Here is a 13,549-nt window from a genome sequence, read left to right as displayed (position 1 = left end):
TTCCACGTACGTTGTTCCACCAGCTCCGAACTTTCAGCTTCTAAAACAAATCTATTAAGCACACTAATGCTACTAGATTTTCTTCTCTTCTCTTTCTCTGTACTTGTACTCTTAATTCTCCTCGAGTCCAAGTTCCTCTTCTCTTAGATTCTCTAACTCTTGAATCCTCGTTCTTCCTGTAAGTCTTTGGGTCTTCTTCAAAGTCTTACCTACACACGTCATTTATCATTTATTTGCATGCATAATAAACCACGTTAGATATTGAGTCAAGTATGATAAATATGCATAAATCATATATTATAATATTTGCTTAACTAAAATACACATAGGATAATATGGAATATAATATACTAGTGGATAAATACTATTCCTATCATAATATGAACTTAATATTTACGGCAAGTATTATGTGACTCAAACACCTAAAATACATTGAATCTAGACAGTCCTATATTATGCATAATACTAATTATAAAAGCTTAAACTCTAAACATTTAATCTTTCCTAACATGCTTATGCAAACTAAAACTCTTAGACTCCTACATCGTCTACAATGCACCATAATATATGATAAATGAGACCAGCTATGATATGCATTCCTAGAAGACTCCTAATGCATATATAACTATATGAAGAGTCCTAATCACACACAACTATATGTACTTATGATAGGATATTATAAGAGACCTAAACTAATGCAAAGTCCTAAGTCTAATAAACAACTTATCCCAATATGGACTCTTAATTACACATGCATATAACGAACATATTAGGATGCAAATATGAAAGAACTATATGCACTCCTAAACTCTATTGATGCACGCATGCGTATCTCGTACGGGTGACTGGGAACAGGAACAGTCAGACAACTAGGAACTCTGTTAAACTGTTTCTGATCTCTTTCTTGTTGTTTCTGCTAGACCATATAAAGTATCATTTCGTTCCTCCTTTGTCACTTTACTTACCACATGAAGTTTACCAATGTAAATGCTAATTTACATATAAACAACATGTATAACGTAGCCATCTCCGCTCTCGTCAACAATAGCTTATCATTGCTCATGTCCCTTGTCTCTTGGTTTAATCATAGCTTGTTCTTCCTATGCATATCTTAGCACACATGTTAACTAGATAATCATCATTTGTTTATAATCATCAAAACCTCACTACTCAAAAATTTCCCCCTTTTTGATGATGACAAACTAATGATGCTTATCACAATTTAAGCAATAAATCGATTACACTTATTCCCCCTTAATTTTGTAAACCAACAACTTATGAACAAGTATAATGACATAGTACGTAAGAGCAATACTAATAAACACCATATAGATAAGGATTTAGATTGTATTATATCAAACAATAAGCATCATACATACTCTTCCCCCTTTTGGCATTATCGAAAAGGGTTACTTTGCACACAATCTTTTTAGGTTAACCATACACACCCTGATTTTATATGTCACACACACCACCTGATAGGTTAGACACTTGTTTGTCACAAAAGTCCTCGAGTTTCCAATTTTGAACTAAGGATGTTGTTGCTACATAATTCCAATTCACAATCCAAAGACCCAATGTTAGAAGCAATGAAGTAATTTGACAAATAATATAAAAAAAGGTTAGAAGAAAATGGTTTCATTGTTAATTGCCAAGGGCGAGAATTAAGTAGAAATGGTGTGAAGAAAAGGCTTGGTGAATAATCGAGTAGAGGGAACCAAAGGTAGATGATGTGTTTGTGGTTTCTTCTTTTAAATGAGGTCCTCAACAATCATTAGAGCTTTTTAATGAATATGAAACCAAACCCAACACACCTCCATCTCTTTGTATGTAGCACCTTATCGTACCAAGTTCCCATATATCACCAATCTTCCATAAGGAACTGACATCATAGTGAAACGTGGACTGACTGCTGAAATCAGTGCCTGCAGTGGCTGTTCAACTTACCAAGTTTAGTGGAACAGGAACTAACATTAGTGTTGCTTCCTTTTCCTGTTCCTGGTCCTAGAACCGTCTGTTCCTTTACTGCTCAACGAGTGTATGAGTTTAAATTTCTGTAACTCATTGATATTCTTCATAATAATTGAATTCTAGGAGAAAATAATAAAGTACAAGAATTGATCACCTTTGCTTCAATTTTTTTATTTTTATTTTTATTTTATTTTTTTTTTTTTTTTGATTTTTTTTTTTGATTTTTTTTTTTTGATTTTTTTTTGAAACAAAGGCGTCATTACAAAATTTTGAGCTTTCCTAGAGTATAAGATCATATAATAATATAGAAAGGACTTACCATTAAATATAAGTTCCACCATCGAATATCAAAATCATGTTCAATGTTCCCTACCTTATTCCCCCTGAGTTCCTTACCATCTTCTTTCATGCGGAACCTTGTAGAAGTGAAGTTCCATATGATACCTAGTAAATTTCTATGTGATACGTACATCATACGGTGATTTTCCTTCAAAGCTTTTATTGATAAATAATAACCCGCTGCTTCTACTTCATCTTTGACTTCCCTCTCAAAACATATTCATAATTATTACTCTTCATGCATCGTCGAACCATAGGAAAGAAGAATATATTTTTGGAGTTCAAGGGTAGTGAGAATGTGAAGTGGTAGAGTACACATATGATATGAGATAAGGAAAGAACATTCAAAATTATTGAAAGATGATATGGAGAAAGACAAGATCAGGATTATAGAGTATGATTGAACTTAGCACACACCCACAATCATAAGATTGTAGAATTATGCTAATGGCTCGGCCTGGGTAGGCTCAACCCAATCACGAAAACACAAACCTGACTTGGGGAATGATATTGGTATTGAAAGTTTGTTCCCTCTAAAAGATTTAAAAAGAAGTGCAATATTTCAGGGACACTACTGCCTTGTTCCTTCAACGTTTCTTTCATTGTTCCTTTGGCAACTTAGGAATTTTGTATTGGGACAACATCCAAATTTCTCAACGAGTCCTCTAATAATTTTGGGCAAGTGAATATGTCTTTTAAAACATGAGAATTGAGTGTGACACATTGACTTATAGGCGTGCATGATTTACTTCAATTGAAAAGTGTACAAGGGCCCTAAACGAAAAGCTCATGTTAGTTTCAACAAGTCTTGTTCCTTTACTACTTGGTGATAGCATCAAAAGCATTTATTCACATGAAATAGCATTTAGAAAGTTGCTTAAAATAAATGGTGCGATATTCATGCAATTTGACACATCATTAATATGAGTAAGAGTGTTATACCTCACATGGTCCAAACTTGCTTGAAAACATTGGATATGGTTTGATCATTGATGGCTTGCTTACGAGTTTCATTAAGTGTTAGTTTCACATGTACTCCAGTTGCTCCTTGTGACACCTTTTAATTGTTGAGATCTTGTTCGCGTTCTTTTCTTCTTTGCTGGAACGCTCTAAGTGATGCTGAATGGTTCGTCTCAACTGCTCCCTGTTCCCTGTTCCTTTTTCATCTGAACAGGAACTCGTTCTATTTCCTTTGGTCTTTATGCTTGACCATGCTTCTTCATCTTGGTTTGTCTCTCGTAGATCTGAGGAATAAGTTGCATTGGCCAGTTTGGGGTCTTTATTAACCAGTAAAGCATCTTTGTTTTCGCTCACAATGATGTAATCTAAAATTAAGACCCAAGTGTAATCTTTTGTGCAATTATAAAGTTAGTAGGTTAGTCTTCAAGAAATAAATATATATTAAAGCATAGAAATAAATATACAGAAAATTCAAGACGTGGATACTCCCTTTTGATAGTCTCTTACAACAGTGCACCTTGTTGATGTTCCTTGTTGTATATTCACTAAGAGAGTTGTTCCCGAACTTCTGTTATATTTGTGAAATTGAGTTCCTCATGAGTTGGACCAGGAACTTATGCGTCGGCGTCAAAGCCTTCTCATGGATAAGTTGTTTTTCGTTCCTGTATTCTTAGGTACTTCAGTCGTTCCTTCAAATCTTGGTCTCTGTTTCCTTGATACGTGGAACATATTTTTACGCTTCAATTTCATTTACTTCAAGAATAGACCTTCAAAACCTTATCGTTAATTTGCACAACTGACCAAATACAAAGTGAAGTTAATAATATAAGAAATAAAAGAAACAAAGTAAATCACACAAAGTAAATAAGGATTTTGATTAAACTCCCTTCTTCATATTACTCATAACTCAGTCTCCTTAACGTAGTCTTTGAAACTTCAATTTAATCCATATGAGTTTGTTCGTTGTCTTCATCCATCTTGATTACAAGGAACTGATTTGTTGTGGAGGAATTGAATTTGACTTTTTACTGTTTTCTTATCCAGTTCCTACTGCGCCTGTTCCTAATATTTCAACGGACCTTAAGGGATATACCATCTTTCCTTTCTTCTTTGTGTGATTCGTTAGCTGTTCATTTCTTCGTTATAGATCTCTTGCATAATGATATAAACCTGTAATACAACTTCTCTTCTAGAACCTCTTTTAAAGGCTTTTCGTGAGAACGCACTTATATGTCTTCAAATATGTGCATGAATAACATTTTTATCATGAGCTTTATATTGTCTTTTCTCACATATGGCCTGCAAAATAGATCAGTTCTTGGTCTTGGGTACCCAAATTTGCTTGAGTCCCTTCTTGTTAGTAGGAGTAGTCATATGTGCCCCTTTTTTTTTTCAAACATGTTCTACTATACTACTAATACTAACAAGATTAATTATGCATTCATATGGTACTGAATAAGTAAATAGTTCATAATGCATAACCTTCTTGACTTTAGGCATACTATTTGAGAATATTAAAATAACAGTGCCTAAATAATTCAGTTCCTATAAGTAGGAACAATCAGTTCCTCCAGATTTGTTCCTTGTACTGTTTCTAGTGAGATGAAGATTGATAATTTTTTGAAATGATTTGAAAACCTTCTCTTCCATTGAAGACACATAAAAATCGTATTTAAAACAGTTAAAGTCGGATTTCAAATTCTAAAAATAGATAAGGTCATCTTTACTAGAAACAGTTGTAGGAACATGTCTGAGTTCCATCAAAGTCAATTGAAAACTTAAAGTCGGAAATTTCCATATAAGCTACCTACATGTGTTCAACACTTCACCAATAAGAAACTTATTTTGATTCGTAAAACCTGTTTTGAAATTGATATGACTTGATCCATAAACGATATATAGGTTGTTCCTAGTAAATTCAGATTTTGAAAATTTTATTTTGAAAATCTGATTTTTCCTTTTTATTTGCATTATGAAGAAGTTCAATCATTTTTAAACACAGATTTCAAAACTCTTTTGGAACCAAAAATTGTTTTACCGAAAACAACACAAGGAACAACGAATCTCAGTTCCATCTCAATAATTTTGGTGTTCATGGTCACGTGGTTCAATTCAAGTTACATGACCTTTTCGACAATTTGCAAAAACAATTTTTGATATCTCAAATCAATATTGCTTTTAACAAGTCTTGTTGCACACATGTTCCTGGTAAAATATTTATGAAACAAATTCTTTGCAATTTTTAAAATCTATTTAAAAATCAAACTTTTCAGATTCAAGATAATAAAATTATATTTCAAACCTTTTGGAAAAATAGAAATATTTTTAATATCGACAAGACTAGTAGAAAATTTTAATTTTGCTGGAATTGTGCAACAAACAAGACCACTTTGTTCCTCTTCAAAACCGCAAGAACTATTTTAAATTTAAAGCAAAGCCCTATTGAAAACTTGTAAATGAACATGGTTAATTCAAGGTTGCTCACAATCAATCGTTGATTTCTATTTCTGCGTTACGGAATGAACACACATATGGCCAGTAATATATAACGTATGATGTTCATAATATTTAACAATTAAGAGCGAACATAAATAATATCATAAAGATTGAAAATTTACCTCTAATTATTTTTCTTCAATCTTTGTGTTAATCATCATCATCAAATACGTGCTATCCTCCTTTTCGTCCATCAGGAACAGCAGAATTGTGGGAACTGTTTCTTTCATAACATTGTTCATCTTTTACCGGATCACTCATCAGAATTACCTGTAAAATATAGAGCACCAGCTCTGATACCAATTGTTAGTTTAGATGAACAACACAAGAAGGGGGGTGAATTAGTGTTTGTAGATGTTGGATCTACTTTTTCGCGGAATTAAAAACATTAAGAGATTGCAAGAGAGATTTTAGCGTGGAAACCTCTCTACCCTAATAGAGAGGAAAAACCACGGCCCCGTAGGGACTTAAACCCTTTTACTAATTAGGAAAATCACAGTTCCCTAAACTCAACTCCCTTAGGAACAGTCCCTCAAGCGTTCCTTCTCAATGATCTCTCTAGTGATCTTCTCTCTCAACTCTTCAGCTTGACTCTAAGCTGATTCTCTCAATTACAAGGTTCACTCAAACCCCTTCCCAACTCTCAAGTATAAAAGATAGAATAACAAATAGAATCTGAAATTATGCTGGAGCAGGAACTACGTATGTGGAACAGGAACTGACGGTACTGACGTGGGTTATAATGTAGATTTAACTTAAGCACGTAACACCACTAAGTCAGACAATTTTCCTAGACTTATGAATGCAGTATATATAGTGATGCATGTTATCTATTAACCCTAGAAGATATATTTTATGTTTATCTTTTATTTAGGAATCCTAGACCTAATAGAACTCTATCATGATAGACTTTTATCCTAAGACTCTAACAAACATATGATCGAATAATAACTCTTTATGCAGTAGATATATTAATGAAAACTCTATCTAAACGACACTCCTTTCCTATCATGACTCTTAAATAAGATAAACATTATTTAACCATTAACTAATGCAATCCTAATTACTATCAAACACATAATCCTAACTATACTAAAACTCCTTAGTACATGACTTAGTATTATTATGTTTAGACTTCTATTAGGACACAAACTCTAAGGTAACGTGATCTAAATACTATACTCATGCAATCCTATATACTACGTGCAGACTAGGACCAGTACCCTCGTCATTGACACTGTTCCACGTACGTTGTTCCACCAGCTCCGAACTTTCAGCTTCTAAAACAAATCTATTAAGCACACTAATGCTACTAGATTTTCTTCTCTTCTCTTTCTCTGTACTTGTACTCTTAATTCTCCTCGAGTCCAAGTTCCTCTTCTCTTGGATTCTCTAACTCTTGAATCCTCGTTCTTCCTGTAAGTCTTTGGGTCTTCTTCAAAGTCTTACCTACACACGTCATTTATCATTTATTTGCATGCATAATAAACCACGTTAGATATTGAGTCAAGTATGATAAATATGCATAAATCATATATTATAATATTTGCTTAACTAAAATACACATAGGATAATATGGAATATAATATACTAGTGGATAAATACTATTCCTATCCTAATATGAACTTAATATTTACGGCAAGTATTATGTGACTCAAACACCTAAAATACATTGAATCTAGACAGTCCTATATTATGCATAATACTAATTATAAAAGCTTAAACTCTAAACATTTAATCTTTCCTAACATGCTTATGCAAACTAAAACTCTTAGACTCCTACATCGTCTACAATGCACCATAATATATGATAAATGAGACCAGCTATGATATGCATTCCTAGAAGACTCCTAATGCATATATAACTATATGAAGAGTCCTAATCACACACAACTATATGTACTTATGATAGGATATTATAAGAGACCTAAACTAATGCAAAGTCCTAAGTCTAATAAACAACTTATCCCAATATGGACTCTTAATTACACATGCATATAACGAACATATTAGGATGCAAATATGAAAGAACTATATGCACTCCTAAACTCTATTGATGCACGCATGCGTATCTCGTACGGGTGACTGGGAACAGGAACAGTCAGACAACTAGGAACTCTGTTAAACTGTTTCTGATCTCTTTCTTGTTGTTTCTGCTAGACCATATAAAGTATCATTTCGTTCCTCCTTTGTCACTTTACTTACCACATGAAGTTTACCAATGTAAATGCTAATTTACATATAAACAACATGTATAACGTAGCCATCTCCGCTCTCGTCAACAATAGCTTATCATTGCTCATGTCCCTTGTCTCTTGGTTTAATCATAGCTTGTTCTTCCTATGCACATCTTAGCACACATGTTAATTAGATAATCATCATTTGTTTATAATCATCAAAACCTCACTACTCAACAGTTGTGATCTGAAGTGCAAATCTGCGCATCCTCCATATGCGACTACTCGAGGTGTTTGCCAAGGAAGTATTGGCGTCACACCAATTGTTTGCGCCTGCTACTATCAATGTTGATTCAACAATAATCAACTTTTACTCTAATAAATAAATGATTTCTCATCTTATTAATTTTATTTCATTAATACCATGTTCTGAATGATATTTATATGTTTCATTTTAGCACTTGTTTTATTTAATACTCTCTATGTTCCTAAATACGTGTCCTGTTTTCAAAAATAGCATCGCCTTATAAGTGTATTGTTTCTATTTTTGAACATACACTTTTCCATACATTTGTTGTCACTTTTCCATTAATTATAATGACTTTTTTTTTACATATTCTACACTTTTCCCATTTTTCAATCCCCACATCCACTTTTATTTGTATTTTATACTTTTTTCAAAAATACACTCCCAATCATTATTTTTCTACACACTTTTCATTTTTCTTAAACACCGCACATTTATCCAAAAATTATACATGTTTAGAAACGAAGGGAGTATATTATGGTACAAATATATACCTAGTATATTACTACGTATTAAAACTTATCATAGGACCAACAATTTGGGCTTCCAAGTTGTGAGGCCGCATCGGTTTCGATTAAAATTTGCGCCAAAGCGAATTGGGTCATGAGAGTCGGACTCTTCTGAATTTTTACTAGCTCTATCTATACGATTATACTACACCTTTTATTTTATCGGTAATTTTTGTGTAAGACCGCCTCACCGGAAAGACCACTTTCATTGCTTAACTAATTAGTTTCAATGCTTAACTAATTAGTTTCATTGCTTAACTAATAAGTTCCAGTGCTTAACTAATTAGTTATAATGCTTAACTAATTGACTTCATTGTTTAACTTATCTGACAACAAGTGTAAGACCGCCTTATAGAAAAATTTGTATTATTTTAATTAAAAAACTAAAACCACATCTGACACATGTCGCACTCTGGTTAAAAGTTTTCCAGCTTTTTTTTCCTTCCTTAATTAAATAGAATAATAATTATATATTTTGTTCAATTTACGACAACACTATTTTACTGAATCCATTGTTACCTAAAAATAAGTATATTGAATTTGCATAAGGTAAATAATGAAAAATTATATGGACATGAAATATTTTATATATGCTGAAAATATTTTTAGATTCAGGATACTGATATAATATGATGATAATATTTTTAGACTGAGAAAATTAATATAATAACCATAATAACTTGAGCAAATTGTAAAGTAAAATTCTAGGAGACACACATTGATAATATTCAATTACCTAAGAGTCTTATTGTATATACTTCACGTAATATCGTTAATGCTAAGAATCAAACTAATCTTAGATATAATATTGTTGGAAATTAGTCTTTTTACGAACTATGAAAGGCCTATTGACTATTGGTAATATAGTTAAACTCCACGCTCTAATAATACCTAATAATCTTACTATCCATTGATTATATAATTAATTACTTAAGATACAAACATATATTTTGTGTCTACATATATATCAATTAAAAGTTAACAATATTTTATTGACTCGATCATTTAAAGTTATAATTTTATTAACATCACAATATTATTGACTCAATCATTACCTAAAAATAAATATACTGGATATTTTTAGATTGAAGGAACTCATAAAATGTTGGAAATATTCTTTCTCCATCCTGAAAATATGCTTACGCATAACTTAATTTATAAGTAATAATTCAAATATTATGAATATTAGTCTACGTGTATAAAGCTCTAATGTTATATCAAACCAAAAAAGTTATAATTTTCTTAGTAGAGATTATTAGAGCATAATTTTGCCAATAACTAAATGATTTGTTAATGTAATATACACGTCAACGCGTTCAAAGACTGGGTTCTATAGCCAAAAGTTACGCTAAACTTGTTATACTACAGTCAAGTTATCTTACTAAATTTGTTATGCTACAACCAATTGCTCAAAAAAAGCACGGGTAATTTCCTTAATTACAATCAATAATAAAGAATTTACGTTAAAAAAAAAAAAATTAAGCTCTCACAAGTTTCTATTCATCCATGTTAATATCTATATTAATTACACAATTTTTTTATTAAAAAAACTGGTTAACAGTAAATTATAAATGGCTAACCAAACTGATTAAATATGTGCGTTTTATTATTGCACTAATTGCACTATTATCCTTGACCATGGTCCATTTTCTCCTCGAATAAGGTCACTTTAATTTGTCCACCGTGAGTGGTTACCCTTGAGTAAGGTTACTTTTCTCATTCGATAATATAACTTATTTCCTTGAATAGTAAGGTCACTTTTATCTATAATTAGGGTTATTGTTATCTCTAATTAGTGAAGTAAGATGAGTATAATGGGGTTAAACCTTGACAAAAGAAGGAATAAAGAAAAATGGGAAGAACTTCAAGGAACAGATTTAAACGGAAAATGGAAAGAAAAATAGTGCATTCTCTAAATAATAATAACAGTGTTATCTAACATTAAATAAATATTAAGTATCGTGATAAAAATGGTTTGTCTATTGGAAGGAATAAATATTCTTAGTGCAAGATTGAATACTTAATATTTTAACACATTTAATTATTTATGTAACGCAAACACTCAAACAATAATGTTGCATAATTTAAAATAATTCTACTATCAAAATTATTTTGTTCTAGAAAAAATCTCTAACATTAAAGCGTTGAAACATATTTACGGGTACTTGATCAAGAGCCAAGAAGACTCACCACATACTCTTAATTAGTCTTTCTCGAACTTTTAAATAAAAAATTGGTAGGTTAAATATGTATTAATATAGACTATATGGCTACTAGAGCACATAAAGTGGGTGGAGAAACATGTAAGGATCCTTGCTCTAGAAAGATATGAGGTAGGTGGGTGGAGCTAGAGAGTGTTTTAAGCGGGGTTTGAGATGTCAAGGGGTACATAAGATTTAATAAAAGTTAGATAAAATAGAAATAAAGTAGAAGTGTAATCAACCAAAAAAAGTGGGATAAAAATGAAAAGGTGTAACAAAAAAAACTCGAGGAGGTATCTGCTTCTCTTATTCAATTCATTCCCTTATATATTTGTAATTATTCCTTTTTTTGAAAAAAAAAACTTTGTACGACTCAAAAGAGAACATATTGACGGTCTCTCTATGATCGATAAATTAAGTATCGAGTATATTTTAGTTTACTAAACGACTATGATGATTAGTTTCTTAATGTAATTACATAAATTTGTGATGTGAAATTTTATGTTATGACACATCTATATAAAGTAATAATTTAAAATACAAAATTATATAAATTTAAATATCTGATTTTTATATCATCACTTATGGAATTTTAAATTAGCGAGAGCTTAATATTTAAAAAATTTAAACCGTGCAATTGCACGGGTACTATACTAGTTAGAGAGAAAAGGAGAAAAGGTAAAGAGAGCAGGAGACGATAATAGAGAGATAAAGTGACAAAGTAAAGAGAGAAGGTACCATTTCTTTTTTAAAAAAAACATCAATATTGTTTCATTTTTTTGTACCATTAATTTATTTTTTCGTATCCATAATCAATCAAAAAAGTTGACATCAATTGTTTTTTTGTCTTTTCTCAATTTTTTTTCTATGTTATGTAATTGGTATTACATAACCGTTATCCGAAAACTTCCTCGATGTGTCACATAGATTTTCTTAAAAAAATTGTAAATGAACTTTTAAAATTTTGTTAATGCAGAGAAATACTTCCTCTATTCTTTTTTATATGATACAATTGAGTTTTTGACACTCACACAAACTCAATTGATTTCAATTTGTGATTTATACTTGAGAAAAAACATAGTCGTGGGATCTTGTTTGATTCGTCTCAATAAATATGTTTTTAATATCAACTTTTTATAATTTTTTCTTTTCCATAATTGTAGATATTAATGTATGAAATCGTACATTGATAAACGTGACTAAATAATTGTGTCATCTCTATTCTATAAGGGAACACCTGAGGTCAATTTAGTAATTGAACTTTTGGTGTCCCCTATTGAATAGACAACAATACCCTTTGATGCCTCTTTACAAAATACAGATTAAAATAACTGAAACTTTTTTTTACCAAATTAAATTAATTTAGAAAACGTATCTAACGCTAATCATCAATAACGAAATTCTAACGTACATAGTCAATCAATTATGAAAATTTACAGCAAAGAAAACAATTAATCCATACAGCTAACTGATTTTTTAATCAAATTGAATTAATTTACAAAATTGACTATTTAATACTAATCATCAATCAAGAAATTCTAACGTATAGAATCAATCAATTGTGAAAATTTACAGCAAATAAGTCAATAACAATTAATCCCTACACAAATAAGTCAATAACAATTAATCCCTACACCTGCAAGAAAGCAAATTACAAAGTCAAAAAATCAAAAAAAAAAACGGAGTACTTAATTACAGTTGTAAATCACGCCGGAAATATCTCTCATTTTCCTTTAGGAAACAATTAACAATCCTTATAAATATTCCTCCACTACAAATCAAAAGAAGATCGTAATAAAGTACAATTCTCAAATTTAACAGATAAATAAAATTAGACATCACAACCACCATCAGCGGCGGAACGATGCAGGAAACCCCAATAATGGTTAGCCTAAATAAGAAGAGTGGGAAGCCATACCTGATCATGCATGTCGTAATTGGGTAGTGATCAAATCATTGTCTTTCCACCCTTTCTTATTTGAAGATCAAGGCTTTCCTAAATCAAATTCCAGACTTGGCGATTTGAACTCCACACGATCTCAACAGCATAGAAAAGTTAATTGGAGAGGAGGATGACAGAGTTGCGTCGTTACATAGTTAAGAGTTGAGTTCTCTTGAGAGGACACAACGGGGAGCAGAGATTAATTGGTGGGACTATTGTCACCATCTTTGGGCAGATCTCCTTCTTAATTGATGTTGATGGTGGTGTTGTTGTCGACAAAGAGGAGAGAGTGACGAAGAGGCGAGAGAAAAGGATTAGACGATTGTGGATGATGACAACTCTTCACTCCCTTAGTGCTCTCTAATTTTTGAGTCTTAATTAAGGGTCTTTAGTTTTTTACTCCTTTAGTGCTCTTTAATTTTTGACTTATATACGACCATTTTCTAGAATATATGAGGTGAAGTATAGTTTTTGTCTTTATTAAGACAAGTTTGATTGAAGTAATTTGGTGAGATAATATTGATAAGGTAATAAAAATATTTAATTAAAAAAACTTAATAATATCGATAAAATGATACGTCTTTTTACAAATGTATAAAATTGAAGATCAAGGTATGTAATATCAAAATACGACAAATGTAATCACA

The sequence above is a fragment of the Spinacia oleracea genome, chromosome 3 (genome assembly GCF_020520425.1).
Source record: "Spinacia oleracea cultivar Varoflay chromosome 3, BTI_SOV_V1, whole genome shotgun sequence".
Classification (NCBI taxonomy): Eukaryota; Viridiplantae; Streptophyta; class Magnoliopsida; order Caryophyllales; family Amaranthaceae; genus Spinacia; species Spinacia oleracea.
Note: the sequence above shows the minus strand (reverse complement) of the source record.